Source organism: Ovis aries, chromosome 8 (assembly GCF_016772045.2).
Source record: "Ovis aries strain OAR_USU_Benz2616 breed Rambouillet chromosome 8, ARS-UI_Ramb_v3.0, whole genome shotgun sequence".
In the NCBI taxonomy this organism is placed as follows: domain Eukaryota; kingdom Metazoa; phylum Chordata; class Mammalia; order Artiodactyla; family Bovidae; genus Ovis; species Ovis aries.
In genome coordinates this window covers 12,454,362-12,482,333 of record NC_056061.1, presented here as the reverse complement: position 1 = coordinate 12,482,333, position 27,972 = coordinate 12,454,362, and the positions used below count along the sequence as shown (strand labels likewise).

At 41.3% G+C, this 27,972-nt stretch overlaps 1 long non-coding RNA gene across 1 annotated transcript; it reads right to left on the bottom strand.

The window, feature by feature from the left end:
* Positions 1-359: 359 nt before the first annotated feature.
* Positions 360-27,972, bottom strand: LOC114116057 (uncharacterized). Its single transcript, XR_003590097.3, has 2 exons — positions 27,823-27,972; positions 360-11,445 (listed from the first exon to the last, which is right to left on the bottom strand). It is a non-coding gene; the product is annotated as an uncharacterized LOC114116057 (long non-coding RNA).

Genomic DNA, 27,972 nt, shown 5'->3' with positions numbered 1-27,972 from the left:
TAGAGTTAGCTCTGAACAGTACAGTGTTTCGTCCTTTGTCAGACATCTAAGTCTTTTAATTGTTGGGTTTCAGCCCAGAGACAATTGTTGATTAACAGCTTGAGCCTCAGACTGGGAAGGTTTCCAGCACCAGACCCAGGGAGGGAGCTGTGACAATCTGGTCCAAAAGGAGCCCTCTACCTGGTATGCTTTATTATTGATGTTGAAGCTGGAAAATCAATATTTCAGCTGATTTATTATCTTTAATTTTCTTTATATTTTCCTCTAGAGCCCAAAATATGTAAAAACGTTCTTTTCTATTTTATTTTAATGATAACTGCTTTGCCATGTACCAGTTATATGTGCTCCTCTACTTTTCCTTTTTTTTTTATTGTAAGGACTAATTTTATTTATTGGCTGTGGTGGATCTTAGTTGCTGCATACAGGCTTTCTCTAGTTGCAGAGAGTGGGGCTCCTCTTCCTTGTGGTACACGGGCTTCTTTTTGCGGTGGCTTCTCATGTTGCAGAGAACAGGCTTAGTTTCTCCACAGAATGTGGCATCTTTCTGGACCAGGGATCAAACCGGTATCCCTCACATTGCAAGGGGATTCTTAACCATTAAACCACCAGAGAAGCTCCCTGCTTTTCCTGTTAAATATGTTCTAAGGCTTGCTTGCTGCTGATTGGTTGATAAAAGGCATAAAAAGACGAGGGTGTGTAGGGGAACTGCTTGTGGTTTGGAATCACTGAAGGGAGCAACCGAATAAGGCTAGAAATTATGGCAGGAGGGCTTTCTACTTTGCCTCCTGGGGGCGGAAGGGAAGCTACCTTGGGAGTTTCATGGGTGATATTGGCAGGCTTGGTCTATCACCATCACTCCAGTAGTGGTTTGGAATAAAGGGAGATAGAAGCTAGATAGATTCGAAGGGAGATTAGATTAGAAGGGAGATTAGATCAGAATATTAGAATGCTAGTCAGAGGGTTGCTGCAGTCATCCATCCAGCTTAGAGATGTGAGGATCTCCACTAGAGAGCAGTGACAGTAAAGATTGAATGGAGAATATTTAGAAGATGAAATGAGCAGGTCCTGCTGATTGATTGATTGCACACAAGGATGAGTAATGGATGATGTCCAGAGTTCCAGTTGGGCGACTGGGTGGATGGCATGACACACGGTGGAACAAAAAATAGAAAAGACCGTGTGTTTAGGGTTTGGACAGACAGACATCCTGAACGTGAAGCCTATGGAACAGGCAGAGAAAACTACTCAGCAGACTGTTGAGTATTCAAGAGCAAATCTGGATAGTGGTTGCAGATTTGAGGAGCAGAAGATCCTTGCCTGAGACAAAGAGCCCCTGAGTGAAGATACCCCACAGCGGTTTATTCTGTTACCCTGTCCCCTTGCATACTGTGTTTATTTAGCAAAGAGAATTGGCATGACCCAACACCTGTCAGACTGAATGAGGTAATTCCAAAATTACTATGAGAAATTTATATTTTAATTACAAATATAGTGAGATATAGTAAGATGAAATTCATCTAGTGAGGTGAAATTGCTGCATTGCACTGTTAGAAGCTGCAGAGAGCAATGCCCCTGGCTTTGGGGTGATGAGCCCCTGTCCAAACTGGATGAATGCATACACCCCATTGATTGTATATGTTCACGAGCCTCATCATAGAACTTTTAAAAACTGTCAAGCTGTTAGTTGCCTCGAAGGAAAAACCTGCTAAAGAAACAGGCCACCATGGTTTGGACTCTGGATGTAGAGAAAGGAAATGAAACCTTGAGTTTTTTCCTCTTCTCCTTATCCTTTAAAAATACTTCCCTTTTCTCTTTTTTAAGTAACTGCTTAATAGCTTTTGGGTAGCAATGTAAAAATCACACAGGGTAGGCCAGAATGTAGGGAAATTTTTAATTAAGTTGAGAGTTTTGTTTGCCTGTTATTAAAAAATTTTGGGCCAAAATTCCAATTTCCCTCTATCTCTTTTTTATATATACATATGCTTTTGGCAGCGTCCATGACAAAACCTCTTCCCAGTTAGGGATGGGCCAAAAGCCTTTTCTGAAGCTCCTACTAATTTGGATTAAACTGACTGATTTGAAAGCTTCACACAGAAATTCTGCCAAGAAATGTCATAAGATCCCTTGACATTTAATTCTACAGTCTTATCTTTTGGAGCAAAATAGATGAGTAAAATTTTATTTTTTTGTTTTTGCCTTTGTTAGCTTGTTTTCTTAGTTTTGGAAAAAACAGATTAAGAATCTGGAAACAACAGAACTTTGTTTTTGCCTTCAGTTTGGCTTTCTGAACCCAAAGAGAGGTCTTGCAGGATGCTAACTGGGTTCCTTAGGAAAAAAGGGCTACATGGGGCTGTGGAAGACATATTTCCATGCGCTGTGGAGTGGTCCATGAGACCCAATCCTGCAGCAGGTGATCAACCCTCCATGAGACTCGATCCTGCACTGGTCACCTAGTAAACCAGACCAAGGGTTAGACCTCGAAGCCAATCAGGTTGATCTCTGTATACTTTGTTGTCATTCTTGGCATTGAAAAAGGTACAGCCCCCGTCCTCAATGAGCTTCAAGTCCAGGGGGCCAAAAGTCATAGCAAATAACGAGCTAAGTAGTCAGGTTTCCAGAGGGTAAGTCCATGGTGAGTATAAGAGGAATAGTTAACCACTTTGAACAGTGTCTAGTCTTAATCATGTGTTTCTGATCCTGTGACATGACATGCAAGATCTTGCTCACCTTGGAGAGTCTGCTCCTGCCAGGGCCAGCCAATTCTGAGAGGTAGTAAAGGACTCCGGCCTCTCATATGTACACGGAGCTCAGAGCCTATAAACCCCTACCTCCTCTTTCAGGCTCTCATACTCTGGGCCCCTGTTCCCACGTCATAATCACTCAAGGGCCAGGCACAGACAATAGGGACAGACCCTACATCCCAGAGCCCACGGAAACTCCAGACTAGCCAATCCCAAGCCTCCTCACCCTGCTTCTCCGTTTGTTCCTGCTGGAACCCCCATAAAGGAAACCTTTATTTATAAAGGCTCTTAACCACATTTTTCCCCTACCTCCCCTCTTGCCTCCTGACAAATCTGTGTGCACCGGCTTGGCAAGGCATGCCCTCTTTTGGGGATCTTTGATGAACAAACTCTTTTCATTGGCAATGGTATTCTGACCTGCTGGTCTCAGCAAACCTGAATAATCAGGAAATCTACATTTTCAAACACAAACAGTGGGAGAGGATTGGGTCCAGGAGCACTTTTGAAAGAGGCTGACATCTAAGTTGTTTGTCAACAAAGTTGACATCTTCCTTGTTTGACAACAAAGGTCCGTCTAGTCAAGGCTATGGTTTTTCCTGTGGTCATGTATGAATGTGAGAGTTGGACTGTGAAGAAAGCTGAGCGCCGAAGAATTGATGCTTTTGAACTGTGGTGTTGGAGAAGACTCTTGAGAGTCCCTTGGACTGCAAGGAGATCCAACCAGTCCATTCTAAAGGAGATCAGTCCTGGGTGGAAGGAATGATGCTAAAACTGAAACTCCAGTACTTTGGCCACTCCAGTCAACTTTTGCGAAGAGTTGACTCATTGGAAAAGACTCTGATGCTGGGAGGGATTGGGGGCAGGAGGAGAAGGGGGCGACAGAGGATGAGATGGCTGGATGGCATCACTGACTTGATGGACGTGAGTCTGAGTGAACTCCGGGAGTTGGTGATGGACAGAGAGGCCTGGCGTGCTGCGATTCATGGGGTCACAAAGAGTTGGACACGACTAAGCGACTGAACTGAACTGAACTGACATCTAAGTAGACTCCTGAGGAAGAAGCTGTGGAACTTGCCAGCTGACGTCAGGTTGTGTGAGGGCGAGCAGGGGATTCCAGGCATCTGGAAAAGGACACTTGGATAGCAGTTCCAGTAGCTTGGATACTTGGAGCTCAACTACAAGTGTTGGATGAATAGAAGAAATGAAGCTGGAGAGGAAATGAGGGCCAGATCATGAAGGACTTCCAACCCTTGCTACAAAGTCTGGGCTTGAGGCTTGAACTGAGAGAAGCTCCCTCCCCGTGAAGATCGTCCCCCTTATGCCATTGTCAAGGCTCTTTAGGAAGTTGTAGCTTCTTGCAAAATGACTACCTGTGGCTGAGATTCTTGACTTTCTTGACAAACGTCCCATGTGATGGAGTTTTGTGACTTTGCCACTGCTCTAGGGTCTGTTCTTTTCTTGGTTCTGGATCTCAGTTAATGACCTCTGAGTAGGGCGAGCCTCACCGGAGCAAAGCGTTATCACCTGGGAGCCTCAGTTTCTTCCATTTAGGCTCCCTTCTCAGGCTCCCAGTTACTCTGTGTGAGAGATTTTTCTGGCTGAATGCAGCAGAAACCTCCCTGACCTTGACTGACAGATACTTGCTCCTGAGCCAAGAAACAGTCTTGAGTTGGCCTCCTGCGTTGAGGGAGATGATTTTTATTGGTTTCACTCTTCACACAGTGCTGACGGTGTAAGCTTGCAGAAGAGCAAGCTGACGAAAATAAAGACTCTGAGTTGCCAGCTCGTGTTTGTCCTTATTTCCAAGGACAAACACAAACCCTGTCTCCAGGAGCTGCATCTCTACTCCAAGACAAATGAGCTGTTGAAGTGTCATGATTTTGAAATCCTAGCAAATAGATTTCAAAAGAATATTTTACTGATCAACCTCAAGAAAGCTGTCATAAATAAAAAACAGTTTGTGATTCAAATACTGTTGCTTGTTTCAGAGATTTGCCTTGGGGTTCATTGTTCTTACATCTCAGAACCCTGAGCGCTTCTCCTTGAAATAGGCTACCAAGAACATCCAGTTTTGTTTTTTGTTGTTTTTTTTTGAATCATCATATTCTGATGACTCTTTAAAAACCCATAAATAATGAGGATGAGAAGGAAGGCAGGATGAAATCCTCAGAGCCCTTGTTTATCATCCTTCTTTCCTCTCCAGCCCCCTCCATCATTCCCTTCTTGCTTCTCCTTCAGCATTTATTGCATACCCAATGTATACCAACTACCTTGGACAAAAAGATAATAAGTGTGTTTCTCAGGCTAAGAAGCTATACATAGTCTTTGGTTAAGGTGATTTTTGTTAAACTATTAAAAATAGTATTCTGAGTTTCAAAGTCTGTTACTTAAAAAAACAAGCAAAAATGTCAGAGAAAACATAGATTATGCCACTTTCAATATACTGCTCTTTTGCTGAGAGACTAGTGAGGTTGAGAATGGTGGGGAGGTAGGCTGGGGATACGTGTGTGTGCTAAGTCACTTCAGTCATGCCCAACTCTTTGCAACCCTATGGACCATAGCCTGCCAGGACAGAGGTTCCTCCGTCCATGGAATTCTTCAGGCAAGAATACTGGAGTGGGTTCCATACCCTTCCCCAGGGGATCCTCCCAACCAACGGGTGGAACCTATGTCTCTTATGTCTCCTACATTGGCAGCTGGGTTCTTTACCACTAGCGCCACCTGGGAAGTCCCCTTTAAACAAGCTGCTGCTGATGCTGCTGGTGAGTCGCTTCAGTCGTGTCCGACTCTGTGCGACCCCAGAGACGGCAGCCCACCAGGCTCCCCCATCCCTGGGATTCTCCAGGCAAGAATACTGGAGCGGGTTGCCATTTTCTTCTCCAATGCATGAAAGTGAAAAGTCAAAGTGAAGTCGCTCAGTGGTGTCTGACTCTTAGCGACCCCATGGACTGCAGCCTACCAGGCTCCTCCATCCATGGGATTTTCCAGGCAAGAGTACTGGAGTGGGGTGCCATTGCCTTCTCCTTAAACAAGCTGCTGCTGCTGCTAAGTCACTTCAGTCGTGTCTGGCTCTGTGCGACCCCATAGACGGCAGCCCACCAGGCTCCCCCATCCCTGGGATTCTCCAGGCAAGAACACTGGAGTGGGTTGCCATTTCCTTCTCCAATGCATGAAAGTGAAAAGTGAAAGTGAAGCCACTCAGTCGTGTCCGACCCTCAGCGACCCCTTGGACTGCAGTCTTTCAGGCTCCTCTGTCCATAGGATTTTTCAGGCAAGAGTACTGGAGTGGGGTGCCATTGCCTTCTCCGCCTTAAACAAGCTAGGAGAGTCTGAATGTGAGGCCATCATTGCATCACACACGTGGGACAATCAATGGCGAGAACCAAGTGTGACTGACGCTTTCTTGTCCAGCTCTAGGAAGGTTCTTCCAGCCGGATGGTGTTTGGGCCAATAGAATGAGACTGAGTTCCTAAAACCGAGGACAGTTTCAGCCTTTGATCAGAGAACGGAGAGGTGAGAGTTCACACTCTACGGCCCATGCCCTCCCTGACAAATTGTGCTCCCGGCTGCTTTATAGGGTCTTCATTCGAGCAGCAGGGAGCAGAGCTCCCACGGGTGGGCATGTGAGCAGGTGCAGCCAGGTTGCTGGGGCTCCAGATCCCAGCTGGGCGTGGGGATGGGCGTGGTCTCTGTACCCAGCCCGCCGCCATCTTGAATTCTGCCCTTCAAAGCTGGGGTGTTGGCCCAGCAGATTCTTGCCAGGAGCACCAGGGCAAGGCCTCTGCCTGCGGCATCTTGCGAGCAAGTGAAACCAGACTAAGCACAAAGGAAAAGGAAAAACGAAAGGTTAGGCTTTATTTTATTACCCAGATTCTATGTTTACTTCCCAGGAATTATTCATGGGCTTTGCTGGTAACAAAAGGACCGGAAGTTATCAGGTCCGTCCCAGACCTGTCAGGACAGCTCTGACTTCACCTGTGTCTGCTTCTCTCACTGTTAACTTAAAAATAATAACGTTTACTTCTCTATCTCCCTTGGAATGAAGGCATATTGAGATGATATGTATGAATGCGTTTGGAAAGGTTGTTCCGTAAGGAAGAGAAAACCCAGAGCCTAACGCTAAACCCATCAGGCATGTTTGTCACAAGAAAGGGTCGAATCCTCTGGGCTGTCGTCCAAGAAAGTTTTCACGTGATTTCAAAACTTGCAAGGAAGAACTTGGAGCGGTTTTTGGGCTCAGTAGAGGAAGGTAAAGGATGGATTTATTTCCTGTCCATTTTCAGATCCTTTCTTGAGTTCTCCTGTGACCTAGCGGAGGCAGCGGTCCTCTTCTGGGTGCGTGACTAAGCAAAGAATGCGTCTCTCTCTCTCTTTTTTTTTTACAGTTATATTTATTTTTAATTGATTGATGATTGCTTTACAATATTGGTTTGATTTCTGTCATACATCAACATGAATTTGTAGCCGCCTGATCGCCCTCCTGTGGGGTCAGCTGAGGCTTATCTCCTGAGCTGCTTGATTCCTTTCTGACTTGTCAAGTGGTTTCCAACAAAGAAAAGATCTAGTCAAGGTTACGTGGAAAACCATGTGAGTCTGAGAAACAAGACAGACTGCTGGAGGGCTGTGTCTTCAGGATGGACATCACCATCCTCCCTGAGGCAAAACCTGCCGGGGTACTGCACTGGGGAGGAAGCTGTACTTTGAGAAGGAATGAGGACTCTCTGTGTAGTTGAATATGCAAGTGTGAAGAGGACCTGGCCTGATAGCTGAGGACTGGAGCCCTTGTTTATCGGCAGGAGATAGGAAGCGGGGAGGGAGATAAGGTGAGCTTTGACATGTGTATGCCTGCACCTGACCCCAGAAAGGCTGTGTCTAGGGCAGATAGCAGCTCTGGTCTGCGGTCCGCTGAGTCTTGTGTGGTGACAAATAGAGAGCCCTCAGTTAAACACACAAGCCCTGTGTCCTCTGGTCAGTGAACTCTGGTGCAGTTTTATCAGAGGAACCCTCATCTTATGCCCTTCCTAGACTTCTTCATTTTTTTTTTTTAAGAGACTATTACAGACTCAATGAATGATAAACTTGTTTTGAACATTCGTTTTCCAACAGGAAGCAGCCTAAACAAAGCCCAGGTTGCCTGGGAGAATGTCTGAGATTGCAAGTCTTTACTGCCTCCTTACTCCTTCTTCCTCCTCTCCACTCCTCTGTGGCAGGAAATAAGTGGTACTCCACAGGCAACTGTCTGGTGGTCTCAATGGTCTGTGTCTTGATTTTTTGTTGCTGGGAGTTGAAGTCTTAAGCATTATGTTTTCTTTGAAGTTACTGTAAATTATATGTCTGGCTGGAGACACTTTCTATTCCTAACTCTATTAGGGGCTCCCTGGAGAAATTGAGAGTCCCTACTGATTGGAAAAGATTGGTGGTCAGTATTGAATCAGAACTCTGCGCACTGTAATTCTAGGAGAAGTCATAGTCCCCAAAGAACCAAATAGGCTTGGTTAAGCAAGTTGCTTAAAGGAGCTTTGTAATGGGTTTAATAATAATTAGAATAGTTAAAATGCTTCTATCCAGGCAGCAATTAGTCTTCGGGAAGAACACAGACAATGTGTCATTTACCCCATTGTCTTCAGTCAGTCAAACCCACCATCTGTATCTGAGAGGGTTTTAGCTTTTTGACAGCAGTGGAACTCAAGACACATAGGTCAAGCCCTAGTGGCCTAAGAGATTACCCCCTTGTGGCTCTGGTTGTCTTCAAAGTCTCTACTAGAGCATCTTTGCTAAAAGGCAGGTGGGGACTGAGAGGCTTAGCAGTGCAGCTCCATCTCCCCAATATTATTTCAAAAGGATAAGGTCGATGCAGATGATGGAGCTGGATAGATTTTTGTCATTGGCACCTCAGATGGATATAGGAGACTGAGTTGGGTCTTGAGATTATTCCTTTATGTACCTCTGGAGGTAGTGGGTCCTAGTACCTCCAGTTTCTTTCAGCCCCACTGTATCTCACTATTTGTGGCAGGTAAAAGCTCCTCTATAAGTTGGATTAGTTACTAGATTTCTAAGTTTCTCTTCAATTCTAAGATTCTGGACCCAGAATGATCCCAGAGGTGGTATTAATCCAAGCTAATTGTATATCACACCATTTAGGATGTTCCTCCCTATTCTCTCAATGTATTTTGGACCAAAGATCATGTGGCTAAAACAAGGTCTTGTAAACAGATCCCAAACATGAGTAGTAGGAAAAACAATGCATAGAAGGCAGAGGATCGGCATGAGGAAATTCAGTAAGCTGCAGTACTGATAATAATAATTATTAGTATATACCAAATATTTAATAGGTAGACATTGTGATAAGTGCTTTTTATGGAATATTTCATCTTCATGGTCATTCTACGCCATTGGAATTATATCTATTTTATGGATGAGGAAACTGAAATTCACAGAGACTAAATGAAGTGAGTGGTTTAATGGTGAATAATGTTGGAGGTGGGATTTGAACCTGCATCTGACTGATGAGATCTGTACTTTTGACCATTGCAATCTACCAATAGCTTGTCTCCTATAGACTGTAGGTTTCTCCAGGATAAGGCCTCTGGCACATTTCTCTTGGATTTCTGAATACCTAATCATAATGTGGTATACAGAATTGTATCTTTTTCTCAAGGAAGTATAAGGCCTCCATTGACAGAACTGCACATTGCCATGTCCAAAGACAGCTCTGAAAAGATATTTAAAAAATTCATCTGGAGGAAAGGAAGGAAAAAAGTCATGGTCAGTGGAGATGTGGGTGAGAACTGCTATTGTTGGCTATGATGTCTTCACGAGCCCTTTGCTCACCAGCATTCTAGTGAAAATTAATGGACAAAGACCATCAAGACCCAGAGAGAGATTATATAAACTCTGTGGATATATTTCAAATGTATTGTCACTTTTACTCTTTGTGAGCAGGTTCTGTTTTTAATCTTCATGCTTTAGAACCAACCTAGACCTGGTTGCATGATTTTTTAATTATTATATTTCTTAAATTCAGAACCTTAGGTCAAGAACTCAAATTTAAAAATTAAGGAATTGTCTTCCCTTTAGGGTTAGCCACTCTTTTACCTACAAGCTCTAAAAATAATGCCTCGCCTCTGAACCTGACGTCTGCTCTTTCTGTTCTGCTTTTATCTTATCTCCGGCTCTCCAGCTCAAGCTGTCCACCAAGGGAAGTGAGCTGCCAGAGGGGGTGTGTGCGGTGCCCTCACTTTCCTTCAGGCAAGGAAGGCCGAGTGTGCTACAAGAACACTGTTGACTCTGTCTCGACAGAGAGAATGGGCTATTCAGTTCATGTTCTGTCACTCAGTGGGTCTGTGACAAGGTGCAGATAAAAGCCCCTCACTGCATCCAGAGGGTCTGGGCTGGCCCTGCTCACAGGATGTGGCCAGTCACTGCCAGAGGTGAGGACAGGGCCTGGGCTCTGTCCAGCAGGCACACAAGAGATTCATTTCAAAGTTGCCCTTTTTGTCTTTTGATGGAGAAATGAATCCCCCAACTCTGTTGACAGACAGTGCTCCCATTTGAAGGGCTGGTGGTAAGTCAGTATATTAGATTTCTGGGTCGAGCAGCATTGTGAACATAAACCATGCAACATAAACCACTTGTGGTCTGCTTTTGGGTCAGAAGACAAAAGCACTGTGCAGTTTCTGTGCTTGTAGAAAGGGGATTATTTGGTGTCTTAGTCTGTTTGGGCTCCTGTAACAGAATACCATCAATTGGGGAGCTTATAAACAGCAGAAATTGATTTCTCACAGTTCAGGAGGGTGGGGACTCCAAGATCAAAGTGCTGGTAGATTTGGTGTCTGGTGAGAGCCTGCTTCTTGGTTCCTTTTTTTTTTTTTTTTTTTACTTTACAATATTGTATTGGTTTTGCCATACATCAACATGAATCTGCCGCTGGTGTACATGTGTTCCCCATCCTGAACCCCCCTTCCTCCTCCCTCCCCGTACCATCCCTCTGGGTCATCCCAGTGCACCAGCCCCAAGCATCCTGTATCCTGCATTGAACCTAGACTGGCGATTCATTTCTTATATGATATTATACATGTTTCAATGCCATTCTCCCAATTCATCCCACCCTCTCCCTCTCCCACAGAGTCCAAAAGACTGTTCTATACATCTGTATCTCTTTTGCTGTCTCTTATACAGGGTTATTGTTACCATCTTTCTAAATTCCATATATATGCATTAGTATACTGTTTTGGTGTTTTTCTTTCTGGCTTACTTCACTCTGTATAATAGGCTCCAGTTTCATCCACCCCATTAGAACTGATTCAAATGTATTCTTTTTAATGGCTGAGTAATACTCCATTGTGCTTCTTGGTTCTTGAGTAGTGATATTGTCACTGTGAACTCACATGGCAGAAGGGGCAAGGGAACTCTCTGGGGTCTCTCTTTTGTAAGGGCACTAATTCCATTTGTGAGGCTCCATCCTCATGACCTAAGCACCTCCCAAGGGCCCCACGTCCTAATACTACCTCTTTGGGGGCTAGGATTTCAACAAATGAATTTGGGAGGGACACAGACATTCAGCTCATTGCACTTGTGTAAATGAAATCCATAAGACTCATGTTCATGGGTAGTTTCAATCTCCTTCTCCACCATATCTTTCTAAAAGTTGCCAGAAGGTCAGTAGTCTCTTGTGATCTGAAAGTGCTGGTGAATCGTGCAGCCCCTGCATGAAGGACGATGGGATGTGAGAGGAGAATCATGGCCACAGGAGAGGCTCAACTCTCTGGTACTTTGCAGTTATCCCCCCAGAGCTTGTTAGAAAGTCAGGCCCTAAGTCAGACTTACTGAACCAGAATCTGCATCTTAACAGTATCTCCGAGTGATTTATATGGACATTAAAATTGGATAAGTACTCTCTGAACTCAAAACAAGTTCCAGTAATATCACATAAGTTACAACTGTCGTCTAAGAGCAGAGAAGAAAAATGACTAAAGTCATTCACATAGTTCTTAAACTTTTGTTATCAAGGTTAATTATTTGTTTCTTGAAACTAAAATGGTGACTCTCTCCAAAACCATTTATTGTGCATCAGTAAATCATAGCCTTCTCTTTTTTTTTTTCCCTCCACATGCTTCACAATCCTCACAATAAACCAAGGGTCAGTCAGTTCTTTCAGCCACTGATGTCTGTAACCAGTTCAGTGTGATATTTGAAGTTATTGCTGTCCTTCTTTGCCACCAATAGCCAGTGTATGGCCATCGCACTGTGAGAAGATTACAGTGAATAACAGTATGAACAGCTGTTGGTCTTACCTGCCCAGGTGCCCATTTTCCCTTAATTTCATAGTAGCGTCTTCCTCATCAGAGGCCTCTAGGTGGATGGGGCTGTCAAACAAGGTCCCCTCCCCTCTCCCCAGTGGCCAGATGGGTTGGCAGGTAACTAAAGGGACCAATCAGACACCCTCTGATTGTGGGGCTGAAGCTCATTTGTTCTAAGAACTGAAAGGACCATTCCTGCCTACATTCTGGGGCTTCAGAATTATCATTCTGTCTAAGGCTGGCTGTTTGACTTTCTATTCTGTTGCTATTTCATGCTCTTATAATACAGTCCATTTTTATTTGCCCAAAATAGCCAGAGTTCTTTTCTGTTGATTCAAGTCAAATAACATCGGCTGAGCAAAGGAGTCTAAATATGGTTCACATTGTGAAAAACTTAATTTCATTTTTAATGAGGAGGTAAGGCTCTTATGAATCACAGCTTTCCACTTTGTTTCATTGACTGGATTGTGTTCTCTAGCCAGATGTAAAAGATGTTAAGGTTGTTCAAATGTTATTTATAACGTTTATCCTGTACCTTGTTGTAGTTTATTATATATTAGTATGTCCTTGCAAAGTCTAATACTGATAAATAATCATTAGGATACAGCTACTTGGTACATTCATGGCGACTTCAACCTTAAGCACAGAGTGGTTTTTAGTTTTCAAACTTTTACAAAAAATTTATTTTTTACTGAAGGATAATTTCTTTACAGAATTTTGTTGTTTTCTGTCAAACTTCAACATGAATCAGCCATAGGTATACATATATTCCCTCCCTTTGGAACCTCCCTCCCATCTCTTATATCTTTGGTCTTCAGGTGCTCTAAGTGAGTTATATCCTAAGTGAGTTAAAAATAACCCCAGGAAAAGAAAGAACACATGTTTAACTTATTAATCTATTAAAGAAAATAATATTAGTACAGACCCATCCACTTAATGACCATCAAAGGACGTCAATTAGTGGACACATTTCAGTTTTGTCTATTCATAGAGCTGCATAAAAATTCACACACTTTCCCCACAAATGTATTCCTTTTTAAAAAAGGAATAAAATTGATTAACAATGTTGTGATAGTTCCAGGTGTACAGTAAAGGGATTCAGCTATATATATACACACACACATATATATATATATATATATATATATACACACACACATATATATATATATATATATATATACACATATATATATACACACATACATCTGTTCTTCAAATTCTTTTCCCATTTGAATTGTTACCTTATACTGAGAGCCAGACATCCTGGAATGTGAAGTCAAGTGGGCCTTAGGAAGCATCACGATGAACAAAGCTAGTGGAGGTGATGGAATTCCAGTGGAGCTATTTCAAATCCAGAAGATAATGCTGTGAAAGTGTTGCTTGCACTCAATATGCGAGCAAATCTGGAAAACTCAGCAGTGGCCACAGGACTGGAAAAGGTCAGTTTTCATTCCAATCCCAAAGAAAGGCCATGCCAAAGAATGATCAAACTACCGTACAATTGCACTCATCTCACAGGCTACTAAAATAATGCTCAAAATTCTCCAAGCAAGGCTTCAACAGTACGTGAACTGTGAACTTCCAGATGTTCAAGCTGGATTTAGAAAAGGCAGAGAAACCAGAGATCAAATTGCCAACATCTACTGGATCATCAAAAAAGCAAAAGAGTTCCAGAAAAACATCTGTTTCTGCTTTATTGACTATGCCAAAGCCTTTGATTGTGTGTACCACAACAAACTGTGGAAAATTCTTAAAGAGATGGGAATACCAGACCATCTGACCTACCTCTTGAGAAATCTGTATGCAGGTCAAGAAGCAACAGTTAGAACTGGACATGGAACAACAGACTGCTTCCAAATTGGGAAAGGAGTACATCAAGGCTGTGTATTGTCACCCTGTTTATTTAACTTATATGCAGAGTGCATCATGAGAAACTCTGCGCTGGATGAAGCACAAGCTGGAATCAAGATATCCAGGAGAAATAATCAATAACCTCTGATATGCAGATGACAACACCCTATGGCAGAAAGTGAAGAAGAACTGAAGAGCCTCTTGATGAAAGTGAAAGAGGAGAGTGAAAAAGTTGGCTTAAAACTCAACATTCAGAAAACTAAGATCATGGCATCCAGTTCCATCACTTCATGGCAAATAGATGAGTAAACAGTGGAAACAGTGTCAGACTTTATTTTTGGGGGCTCCAAAATCACTGCAGATGGTGATTGCAGCCATGAAATTAAAAGACACTTACTCCTTAGAAGAAAAGCTATGACCAACCTAGACAGCATATTAAAAAGCAGAGACATTATTTTGCCAAAAAAGTTCTGTCTAGTCAAAACTATGGTTTTTCCAGTAGTCCTGTATGGATGTGTGAGTTGGACTATAAAGAAAGCTGAGTGCCAAAGAAGTTGATGCTTTTGTGCTGTGGTGTCAGAGAAGACTCTTGAGAGTCCCTTGGACGTCAAAGAGATCCAACCAGTCCGTCCTAAAGGAAATCAGTCCTGAATATTCATCAGAAAGACTGATGCTGAAACTGAAACTCCAATACTTTGGCCACCTGATGCGAAGAGCTGACTCATCTGAAAAGACCCTGATGCTGGGAAAGATTGAAGGCGGGAGGAGAAGGGGATGACAGAGGATGAGACGGTTGGATGGCATCGCTGACTCAATGGACATGTGTTTGAGTAGACTCCGGGAGTTGTCGATGGACAGGGAAGCCTGGCGTGCTGCAGTCCATGGGGTCACAAGGAGTTGAACATGACTGAATGAGTAAACTGAACTGAACTGATAATATTGAGCAAGTTCCCTGTGCTATACAGTAGGTCCTTGTTTGGTATCCATTTTAAATATAGCAGTGTGTACCTGTCAATCCCAAACTCCCTAATTATCCCTCCCCCACTCCCGTAGTAACCATGTTTGTTTTCTAAGACTGAATGTTTCTATTTTGTAGACAATTTCATTTATACAGTTTCTTTTTAGATACTGTATGCAAGTGATATCATATGATATTTCTCTTTCTCTGACGGACTTCACTTAGCATGCCAGTCTCTAGGTTCATCCATGTTGCTGCAAATGTCATTACTTCATTGTTTTTAATTGTAGAGCATTATTTCATACTCCTCTGTCAGTGGACATTTAATTTGCTTCCGTGTCTTGGCTCATGTAAATAGTGCTGCAATGAACATTGGGAGTGGGGGTGGATTACAAATGTATTTCTAAATTTTATTAGTGAATACAAAAAACTGAAGGTGATAGAGATGAATCAAATGAATAAATGAAACTGGTTTATAAAATATCAATTGACTCAAGTCTAGAGGATAACTAACATGAAGTTACTTATTTTTTAAATGCCTTTAGAAAAAACGGGAACAGATCCTGGTGAAACATTTGTTAATTTAATGTCCTAAATAAATAATCTATAGTCTTCAGCCATTGAAAAATATTTTAGATTAATATTTATTGGACTTATGTTCATAATAGAAAAATGATAAAAGAGTATATACTTTGTGATTGTATTTTATATAATCTGTTATTTGTCATAAGAGTGTCTTACAGTGGTTATCTCTGAGTAGTTTTATTATTTTGTTGATTTCTTTTATGTTTCTTCAATTAGGTGTATTTTCTGATTTTTCCGTACAAACATGTTTTGCTTTTATAGCATGAACATTGGAAAGGTTATTTTTAGTTAAAAATAAATTAGAGACTCGGTGGACTTTGTGTGTAAATTAATAATAGGGATATATAACAAGGATTAGATATCTAGACTAAACCTTAAACTATATAGGAATTACATAAAAATACTAAATTTCCCTGAAAATGTGGGAAAATCTTACTTTAGCTTTTATTTTTAATTAACTAAATTCAGTAGAGCTTAAAATATTTCTGCAACTGTTCAGATTTTGCAAAAACATCCTGTTACTGGGGATAAAAAAAGGGGATAAATTTGTGTTAGAACAGACATTTCTATTTTCTAGACCACAGCTTCTCAAATGCTAATATGAATCCCCTGGGGATCTTGTGAAAATGTAGATGGCCTGTGGTGAGGCCAGAGATTCTGTGTTTTCCATCCTGCTTCCAGGTGGAGTCCAGTGTTGCCAGTCTGTGTGTGGGCCGTGCTTCAAGTGGCAAGACTCTCTAGATTAAAGGCCATTCTTTTATTTTTTTGGCCCTGCCATCCAGCGTGTGGGGTCTTAGTTCCCTGACCAGGGCTTGAACCTGTGCCCTGGGCAATGTAAGTGTGGGATCCTAACCACTGGACCACCAGGGAATTCCCCAAAGTTGTCTTTCTTAATGATGTTGGAAATCATTCCAAGCCAAGGAAAAATAAACAATCACTGAGCAAAAGATTTTGCAGTCCAGGGCAGGACGCTGGGAGGATTTGAGCCTTCTGGGTCTGGGACTCGAAGGTTTCATCATAGTGGAACTGAGATCAGAGTTCTAGGAGTAGGAGTGAAGTATGAGGTGATGTGGAATGTTGAGAGGCCTAAGCAACTCCATTCAAAGTTTTATTTTATAGACTTTCTTGGCAGTCCAGTGGTTAAGACCCTGCCTTCTAATTCAGGGGGTGTGAGTTTAATCCCTGGTTGGGGAACTAAGATCCCACGTGTCACAGGGTGTGGCCAAAAAAGGTTAAAAAAGGAAAAACAGGAGAAAGAACTTAATTTTTAAACTAATTGCTGTTTTGTAAAATATATCAAATATAGTAAGATACATAAAACATAAACATATTGCTCAATAAATTATCACTAACACTTGTGACTCGTGTAACCATCACTTAAATCAAGAAAGAGAATATTGCTCAAACAGGAAGGCATCTGTGTGTGACTTTCCAACACAGCCACTCCGGTGTCTGCTAAATGGAATCCTGACTTTCAGATAAGCACTTTATTGCTTACCTTAGAGTTTTACCACATAAGAGTTCATCTTCAGACATCATAGTTTAGTAGCTTTTTTCGCTCAGTAATTTTATAAGATTCATCTAAAATATATATTGTTATATCTAGCTGAAGTTTGTTCATGTTCTTTGCTGTGTGAATATATTATAGTTTACAGTATGTATCAGTCCTAGCGATAATGGACATTTGGGTTATTTACAGATTCAGGCATTCATGGATAATGCTGCTGCCAAAATACGGTATGTGTCCCAGGAGACACATTTATATGTCTCCTGGTAAGCACATACATGCGTTTGGTTGAAATGGTATGGACTGAACAGAAGCAGAAGATATTAAGAAGTGGCAAGAATACATAGAAGAACTATACCAAAAAGATCTACATGACCCAGATAATCACGATGGTATGATCACCAACCTAGAGCCAGACAACCTGGAGTGCGAAGTCAAGTGGGCCTTAGGAAGCATCACGATGAACAAAGCTAGTGGAGGTGATGGAATTCCAGTGGAGCTATTTTAAATCCAGAAGATGATGCTGTGAAAGTGTTGCACTCAATATGCCAGCAAATATGGAAAACTCAGCAGCGTCCGCAGGACTGGAAAAGGTCAGTTTTCATTCCAATCCCAAAGAAAGGCAATGCCAAAGAATAATCAAACTACCGTGCAATTGTACTCATCTCACAGGCTACTAAAATAATGCTCAAAATTCTCCAAGCAAGGCTTCAACAGTACGTGAACTGTGAACTTCCAGATGTTCAAGCTGAATTTAGGAAAGGCAGAGGAATCAGAGATCAAATTGCCAACATCCACTGGATCATCGAAAAAGCAAGAGAGTTCCAGAAAAACATCTACTTCTGCTTTATTGACTATGCCAAAGCTTTTGACTGTGTGGACCACAACAAACTGTGGGAAATTCTGGAAGGGGAATACCAGATCACCTGCCTCTTGAGAAATCTGTATGCAGGTCAGGAAGCAACAGTTAGTACTGGACATGGAACAACAGACTACTTCCAAATTGGGAAAGGAATACATCAAGGCTGTGTATTGTCACCCTGCTTATTTAACTTATATGCAGAGTACATCATGAGAAACGCTGGGCTGGAAGAAGCACAAGCTGGAATCAAGATTGCTGGGAGAAATATCAATAACCTCAGATATGCAGATGACACCACCCTTATGGCAGAAAGTGAAGAGAAACTAAAAGCCTCTTGATGAAAGTGAAAGAGGAGAGTGAAAAAGTTGGCTTAAAGCTCAACATTCAGAAAACGAAGATCATGGCATCTGGTCCCATCACTTCATGGGAAATAGATGGGGAAACAGTGGAAACAGTGTCAGACTTTATTTTTTGGGGCTCCAAAATTACTGCAGATGGTGATTGCAGCCATGAAATTAAAAGACACTTACTCCTTGGAAGGAAAGACATGACCAACCTAGACAGCATATTCAAAAGCAGAGACATTACTTTGCCAACAAAGGTCCGTCTAGTCAAGGCTATGGTTTTGCAGTGGTCATGTATGGATGTGAGAGTTGGACTGTGAAGAATGCTGAGCACCGAAGAATTGATGCTTTTGAACTGTGGTGTTGGAGAAGACTCTTGAGAGTCCCTTGGACTGCAAGGAGATCCAACCAGTCCATTCTGAAGGAGATCAGCCCTGGCGTTTCTTTGGAAGGAATGATGCTAAAGCTGAAACTCCAGTACTTTGGCCACCTCATGCGAAGAGCTGACTCATTGGAAAAGACTCTGATGCTGGGAGGGATTGAGGGCAGGAGGAGAAGGTGATGACAGAGGATGAAATGGTTGGATGGCATCACGGACTCGATGGACGTGAGTCTGAGTGAGCTCCGGGAGTTGGTGATGGACAGGGAGGCCTGGCGTGCTGCAATTCATGGTGTCACAGAGTCGGACATGACTGAGCGACTGAACTGAACTGAAAATCATTGCAGATGGTGACTGCAGCCATAAAATTAAAAAATGCTTACTCCTTGAAAGAAAAGTTATGACCAATCTCTACAGCATTTTAAAAAGCAGTGACATTACTTTGCCAGCAAAGTTCTGTCTAGTCAAAGCTATGGTTTTTCCCGTAGTCAAGTATGGATGCAAGAGTTGGACTGTAAAGAAAGCTGAGTGCCAAAGAATTGATGCTTTTGAGCTATGGTGTTAGAGAAGACTCTTGAAAGTCCCTTGGACTACAAGAAGATCCAACCAGTTCATCTTAAAGGAAATCAGTCCTGAATATTGATTGGAAGGACTGATACTGAAGCTGAAACTCCAATACTTTGGCCACCTGATGCGAAGAACTGACTCTTCAATTGACCGTGATGCTGGGAAAGATTGAAGGTGGGAGGAGAAGAGGACGAGGATGAGATGGTTGGATGGCATGGCTGACTCAATGGACATGAGTTTGAGTAGGCTCTAGGAGTTGGTGATGGAGAGAGAGGCCTGGCTTGCTGCCGTCCCTGGGGTTGCAAAGGTTGGGCACGACTGAGCCACTGAACTGAACTGATACCTTGGAGCTGGGGCTTCCCAATCCTCCTGCAAATACAGGTGATATAAGAAACATGAGTTTGATCCCTGGGTTGGGAGGATCTCCTGGAGGAGGGCGTAGCAATCCACGCCAGTATTCTTGCCTGGGGAACTCCATGGACAAAGAAGCCTGGTGGGCTATAGTCCATATGGTCGCACAGACTCAGACATGACTGGAGTGACTTAGAATGCACATGCACCTTGGAGTTTATATGCTAGTTACGCTGTATGCCTGTTTTCAGTGTTAACAGATTATGTCAGGTTATTTTCCCAAGTGGTTATATCAATTCACTTTCTCACTAGAAGTGATTAACAACTTAATTGTTCTGCATTCTCCCCAGTACAATCCTTTTAATTTTAGTCATTTTGACAACTAATTGTGCTATATATTACTTTTCATAATAGTTTTGCTGAGATAGAATTCACATGCCACACAATCTACTCATTTCTTGAGTGAACAATTCAATGGTTTTTAGAATATTCACAGAATTGTGTAACCATCACTTATTGTTTGTAATTTTTATTTTCCTGATTTCTAGTACTGTAGATGAGCACTTCTTCATATGTTTATAGGTCATTTGGATTTCAGCCGTGATGTGTCTAGGTCTATGCCTCCTTTGGGGGGATTGCCCATCTTCTGTATTCAATTGTTCCGCTGGAGTTCTTGAAATATTCTGTGTCTAAACTCTTCTTCAATTTGTGGCCTTTTACTTATTTAAGACTGCTATCTCATAAACAGATATTCTTAATTTTGTTGCATATAAATTCAACAACTTTTTTGTTTATGGTGACAACTTATTGTGTCCTATTTAAGAAATACTGAATTTCCTGTCAATCATAGTTAGTCTTCTGTATTATCTTCTAGAACACCTGTTGTTTTGCCTTTCACCTTTATATCTATGATTCACTCAGATATAGCTTTAGTGTATTGATGTGAGTTAAGGAGAAAATTTTTATTTTTATTCTGTTAAAATACCAGGTTTCTAGCACTGTTTATTCAAAGTGCTAGAATATTCATTATTATTATTATTTATCATCCATTCCCCACTGCTCTTCAGAGCAATATTTGACATAAATGAAGTATTCATTTATGCACAGGTCTGTTTAGGGCTTTTTCTAGTAAATATTCCATTGATAAAGTTGTACATGTTTGGGCCAATACTGCCTTATCTTAATCTCTGTAACTTTAGAATATGATTTGATGTATGATATCTAGAAAAGCCAAGTCATCGTCTCTTTCCTTTTTAGCTTTTATTCAGAGGAGCATTTTGACTATTTCTTTTTTTTTTTTGTAAATTAATATATTTATTTTAATTGGAGGCTAATTGCTTTACAATATTATAGTGGTTTTTGCTTCTTTGTATTTTCTTATGAATTTAAAAATCATCTTGTCACATCCCACAAAAGTGTGTATTAGAATTCTGACTGGAAGACTTTCTTCATTCTCCCTCCCACCCCTGCCCCCCCCATTTTTACAAAGTGTATCCCCTAAAAATTGTTTCCTCTCATTTTGTGAGTGACAGTATTCCAGGCACTACAGCTATTAATATGATGGCCAAGACTGTGGTCTAGCACTGATTTCTATAGGAACCAACTTCCAGACCAGTAGCTGTGGAGTTATCCAGAATTTAGAGCCATTGGAGTTCCTAACTGATAGAAAGAGACCGGACTCACTTAGGAGATGAGTCAGCCTATCTGGGGATTCTTGGACACCTGAGCAGGGGATCACAGGAAAAGAAAAGTCTGCCAGTTTGGAGAGAGAGAACTTGGAGTCCGTTTAAGTTAAGGTACGAAGGTATGGGCTTGAAAGCTGGTGAAATCCAATCATTCTGATTCCTTGATAATTGAAAGAGTGATCCATAAGCATAAAACAATGCCAAGTCACAGAAGAAGTTTGGTAAATGTTTATCTTTCCTCTGTTCTCTTCCTCTGACCCAACTACCTGTAAGGTTGTGCTTGAATGAATACATGGCAGGACTAGGCAGCCAGGCTACCAAGTGTTAGGCAGCAAGCTAAAGCAGCAGTAAACCTGTGGTTTGGTAGTTTGTGTCAAGAGGTAGGGGATTCCTTTGAGCAGATGTGTTGTCTGTGATGCCAAAGAGACAAAGCTGTGAGCAACCACTAAAATGCCAAATTGTTACTGACTATACCTTTAACATTTGTGGGAGAATTCTGAAAACATCCCTACAGCTAAAATCATTTGGGTTTCTCAGATTTCTGCATAGTTTCTTTTTCTTAAAGAAGCCAACTTCTTAAGAAGCTAAGTCATATCCAATGCTTTTTGCGACCCCATGGACTACAGCCCGCCAGGCCCATTTGTCCGTGGGATTTCCCAGGCAAGACTGGAGTGGGTTGTCATTTCCTTCTCCAGGGGATCTTCCTGAGAGACTGAACCCGTGTCTCCTACATTGCAGGCGAATTCTTTACTGCTGAGCCACCAGGGAAGCCTACACTGTGCCTTACTGCTAATTTGGTGAGGAACAGAAGGAAATAACGTGCCAGTGAGTCAGTCTTCGTGGAGTTGATGGGGCTTGAGTTAGTGAAGAATATGTGGGGGAAGTGAATGTCATTTATGGCCTCCTTATGCCATCAGTTCTTTCCCTTCAGAAACAATTGTCATTCTCATTGCTAGTTGTGTTTGGAGTGTAGTAGTTTGCCTTTGACGGAGAAGGCAATGGCACCCCACTCCAGTACTCTTGCCTGGAAAATTCCATGGATGGAAGAGCCTGGTAGGCTGCAGTCCATGGGATCGCTAGGAGTCGGACGTGACTGAGCGACTTCCCTTTCGCTTTTCACTTTCATGCATTGGAGAAGGAAATGGCAACCCACTCCAGTGTTCTTGTCTGGAAAATCCCAGGGACGGGGGAATCTGGTGGGCTTCCGTCTATAGGGTCACACAGAGTCAGATACCACTGAAGTGACTTAGCAGCAGCGGCAGCAGCAGTTTGCCCTTGAAGGAAAAACTGGTTATCATTAATCACCGCATGAAGCTCTGTTTCTTTGGGGGGCTTCTTTTAGATACTGATAAATCTTTCTAATTAGCTGTAAAAATCATGAAAAGTAGATGGCATGTTTTAATCATAAGCCAGTTGAGCCATTGCCATTCGTGTGATAGCTTAAATTCTTTCTTTCCTTTACCAAATTGCTTTGAATTTATGACATTTTTAGTAGAGCCTCTGTAAGTCCACAGAGCTCAGAATTGCAAAAGTAATTGCATTGTTTCCCGTAACTCAATCACAGAAAAGCAAAGCAAAAAAAAAAAAAAAAAAAAGGCGAAAGAAAGCATTGACACATTGTCAGTGGTTTATTTTCCCATATGTTGGTGGGATATTAAAGATCTTTGAGATCTTTGCAGATAATTCAGTGCAGGCCTGGTTCTAAGAATAAAACCTGGCATAGTGATCAGTGAGGGAGATTTTTCTTTTTTCTCAGAAGCTAAAATGAACTGTTCTAAGAGTTGGGGCAAGGAAGATGGGATTAGAAGTCACACTACAGTTGGCCTTTAGTGTTAAGATGTAACATCAGATCTAGTTCAGAACATCATGGCCACAGCTGGAAAAATTAAATCTCAGCTCAGGTTTTCTCTGTGTCCTGGCGTATCAGTGGTTCTCAGACTGCAGCATGTATCAGAATCATCTGGAGGGATGTCACAGCACAGATCGCCAGGCTCCAGGCCAGAGTTTCTGGCTCAGTAGATCTTTGATGAGGCCTGAGATTGCATGGCTGTCTTATTCTCAGTTGATCCTGGTGCTGCTGGGCACAGGTACCAAATTTCGAGGGTCTAATTTACAGTCCCAGCTCCATGCTATCCAGCTGTGTGATCTAAACACTTCTTAGTGTTCTATGTCTTTTTTTTTTTTCAATCACTTGCTCCTAGTCCACTGCAGGTTTAGGACTCACTTTAAGAATGACTGTGCCGTATGTAAAATAGATAACCAGCGGGAGTTTGCTGTATGGCTCAGGAAACTCGAACAGGGTGGGATGGGGAGGGAGAAGGGCGGGAGGTTCAAAAGGGAGGGGATATATGTATACCTATGGCTGATTCGTGTTGAGGTTTGACAGAAAACAGCAAAATTCTGTAAAGCAATTATCCTTCAGAAAAAAAATTAATTTTAAAATTAAAAAGATTTTAAAAATGGTTCACATAAAAAAATCTTTAAAAATAAAATCATATTAAAGGGGAAAAAAAAAGAATGACGTGATATATCTAATAGCACTTGCTGGGATCCCAGCTGATAAAAATATTTATCTCACTGTTCTTGGGGAGTTCTGAGAATGAACTAATGATGTTCTTCAAGGTCAGGTAGCATTGTTGAACACAGAGAATAAAGCCTGATAATTACCTTCAGCACTGACGTTCTGAAAAGAAAACAGTTATTTCTGAAAGGCACATACTTGTGTTCTTGTCTTTGTGTATACCACAGCACCTGAGAGAATCTCTAAGTTTAGTAGGTGTTCAATAGATGCTTGTTGAGCTCAAACATTAAATTTTAAATTTAGACTTGGTTGCCAATTCTGTAAGATTATAGTCTTTGAGTAGATAGAAATAATACAAATTTTGCACCCTTCATATGTGAACTAGAATTTATACATAATTGAGAGAAATTATCTGTTTTCCTCAATTTTTTAAAAGTTAAAGATAATGACTGAGCATTTGGGGCTTGGATCATAGAGGATCTTATTTAAGGAGTATTCATGTTGCCCTTACCAGGATTTCTAGGAGTAACCTTCCAGCTCTATGTCTGTTTGGGAGGCTTTTCCCTTGTAGCCATCACTGATGGCTGGATTCTGAACATTTAAAAATACAGACTTTTTAAAGAAGTAAAAGTAGCAGAAAAGTAAAAGTAGTAGAAATGCTGTGCGCCCTAGTTGAGTACCACACATCAGGAGATTTGCCCATTCTGAACTCAGGAGAATGAGCACTCTTCCTGAGTCTTTACTCATGAAGACTCAGTGAGCGGTTATTGAAACCACTCTCTTATAAAATGCAGTCTGAATCACTGGACTTAGCACACTAAGTATATGTGGATAATTCCATTTTCTATTTTTAATTGTCAGGGCAAGTTCATTTCTGTAGTTAATAAGTCAAGTCTAATGATGTTGGCTTCCCAGGTGGCTCAGTGATAAAGAATTTGCTTGCCCATGCAAGGAGATACAGGTTCAATCCCTGGGTTGGGAGGATCCCCTGGAGGAGGAAATGGCAACCCATTTCAGTGTTCTTGCAGAGGAAATGCCATGGACAGAGGCATATGATGGGCTACAGTCCACGGTCACAAAGAGTCAGACATGACTGAACACGAAAATCCACTCTTGTTATCCATGCTTAAATGGGTACATGAGTGACAAAGTTACAACATAAACCCACTTTAGAAATAGTTCCTTGCCTAGTACTAAAAAAATTCATGTGACATGAATATAAAATAGTTCCTCTTTTATTTTCCTGTACACAGGAAAATGAGCATCAAAAGTTGACTGGTTAGGTAATAAACTAATACTTTATTATGAGTATATTATTACATTCTCTTTTAGTGTCTTAGGGAGATTTTTTTTCTTGGATATAAATGTCAGTGTTTTTCCTTAACTGCTGGTTTCTTTTAAACAATGTGAAATTGTTACTGAGTTTCCATGCTCACAGTAGCTGTTAGACAGCTTGGACCCTTTTGTGACTAATCAGCTAATGTACAGGATATGTGCTTTTGCCTTCGTGTGTGTGTGTGTGTGTGTGTCCTATTCTTTTTTTATCTACTTTATAAAAAAGACTATAAAATTGTTCATGTTTATTTGAGACTAACTGGAAAACATAGAAAGGCAAAAACAACAAGCCCAGAATATTTTATAGTCTTTTTCTATGCCCAGGTACATCTTTCTGTTTCAATAAATTGGCATATTAGTATGTAACTGTGTTATAAGCCACTTTTTTTTTTTCTGTAAACAGCATGTCTCTCATCACTTACTCTTAATGTATGCTATCCTTCTGTGTTTATATTTCTTTTAAACTACCTAAAATCCTTTTAGAACAAGGAAGGATACATGTGAATTAATCACACTTAAAAAAACAAACCAGTATCTGGTGACTAGATACAGATTGATAAGGAATAATCCTGATCACATGAAAGGTGAAAAAAAAAAACCAGTGAAATCCCCTGTAGTTTCCCTCAGCAATGGTGGTTGTGATGGAGAAATGAATAGAGTATATACCCTTCATATAAGAGGAGGCCACCCTTCTTATCACAATAAATTGCCAACCTATCCTCAAGAAAACACCGTCTATAAGTGGTGTTTTCATGAAGGTGGCAGACTGGTACTACACTGAGGTTTTAACACAGCTGGGACAAAGGTTCACTGTACAGTTGGGGTCCCACAGTTGGGGACCAGTAGGAAGCTCACTGATCCATACCATGTTGAGCCCCAGTTTTACTCATCTTAGGTGCATGCTAACCTGTGGAGCCAATCAGCTTAGCCTACAGGTCACTGCTTGCCCTCTGGCTGGCTCTCTTGGGGTTCCTGACAGTCCTTGCAGGGGTAACTGCCATATCTCAGCTTCCTGGGGTCAATTTGTGGGCAATGCATTTTCAAACCAAGAATTCACGCAACATGCTGTGAATTGTCCTTCCAAGAGGTAACGCATAACTTACTTGGTCATAGAATCATGTCTTTTGAAAAGATGCCCATGGTTGCAAATGGACTCCTGGATATTCCCAGGCTGATTACATTAATAAGTAAAACAAGCCAGTCCTTCTTCCTTGCTTTGCCTCTACACCTGTGCTGTTTGCCTGAAATATCCTAAATTTGTGTTTTAATCAGGCTTATCCCTAAGGACACGCTGAGGGATCTGTTCTGCCAGAACGTCTTGTCTACCCTCCTGCTGTGTGTATTCCTGTGCACGTGGCTTACACAGCACTCAGCGTTTCTTACACCATAATTTTTCCTTATCCTGTGCCCCATTGGACTGTGAGCTCTCTAAGTCCAGGGCACAGGCTTCTTTACTTATTATAGGTACATACTACTTGTTGAATGAATAAATGATATGAAGGTTTTTCTCAGCAAAATGGACTTCTTGGGTTAGGGACAAGTATATATAAGCTAAATTAATTGAATAGTACCTATAGCCAAAATAAATTATCTGAAGGGCCATTACCAATTGGTACCAGTGTGGTACCAATCTGCCACCTTCAGGGAGAAAAAAGACATTAGAGCCTAGGAATTAATCACTGTTTTTTTGCGGTTGGATCCCTGGAATATTTTCTCTTTTTTTCTACACTGTTTTCTACACTGCATTCAACATGACAACTTCTTAATTTCTTATTTCAATGAACCTAGATAAATAGGAAGTTAATTAGGCAGAATCCCTAAATAACTGGATCCTACCTGTACCAGACTCTAGGGAAAAATACAAAGAGCAAGTAATTAAATAATTTATTTTCAAGATGTGCTGCCAGAAAAAAGTCTGAAGGTCAGCACTCATTTAATTCATTTCATCATTTATTGAAGTATATAAAGATAATCAGTCAATCTTCATGGTGATGTTACATCATCAAAATTTTCTTAATTTTTGAAAAATAATGGCTGATAATGAGAATAATACATTTAAGAAAGATTCTCAATAAAAACTCAAAAGATCATTTAAATGTTGACTAACAAGATATTTAGGGAATCAAGTTTCCTAAGTTAATTCCTAAATTCCAATTAAGTATTCTGTGTAAAGAAAATACTGTCAATAAAATAATCATGGAGACACCTGCAGGACACCTTAGAACAATTGCTTTTCACTCTTGTTAAAGGAAACTTTCAGAGGTTCACAGACTTATTGAGAACAAACTTATGGTCTCAAGTGGAATTCTTCTGTTTCATTTTTTCATATTTCTCTTGTCTGTCATGCCTTTAAAGTGAGTAATTAAAAGTGTCCATCTGATTTTGAGGGGAAGGATAGTTAGGGAGTTCAGGATGGACATGCACACACTGCTGTATTCAAAATGGATAACCAGCAAGGACCATTGTATAGCACATGAAACTTTGCTCGATGTTATGTGGCGGCCTGGATGGGAAGAGATCTGGGAGAGAATGGAGGCATGTGTATGTATGGCTGAGTTCCTTCACTATTCATCTGAGACTATCACAGTATTGTTAATCGGCTACACCCCACTACAAAGTTAAAAAAGTTTTTAAAAATAAATAAAGGAAGCTTTCAAATCTCCATTTTTAAGAAGTCATAGAGTACATGACTATGCAAGATCTATAAGTAAGGCTTTATTTAAACGGTGCCTCTCATCTCTCTATTGCTGAAAAATATTAGTTAGATAATTAATGCTAGGTGCTGCTGCAACATACAAATTTCCAAACCTCAGTAACAGTATAATAAAGCTTACGTTTTGCTCACATTGAATCCATGTGGGTAGGTGAATCCTTCTCCATCCGGTAGCCATCCCACCTGGACCACAGAGTCTCCAAGGTCGCTCATGCGAAGAAGGAAGAAGATGGAGGAGGCACGTGAATCTTAGTTGTCCTGGCCTAGAAGT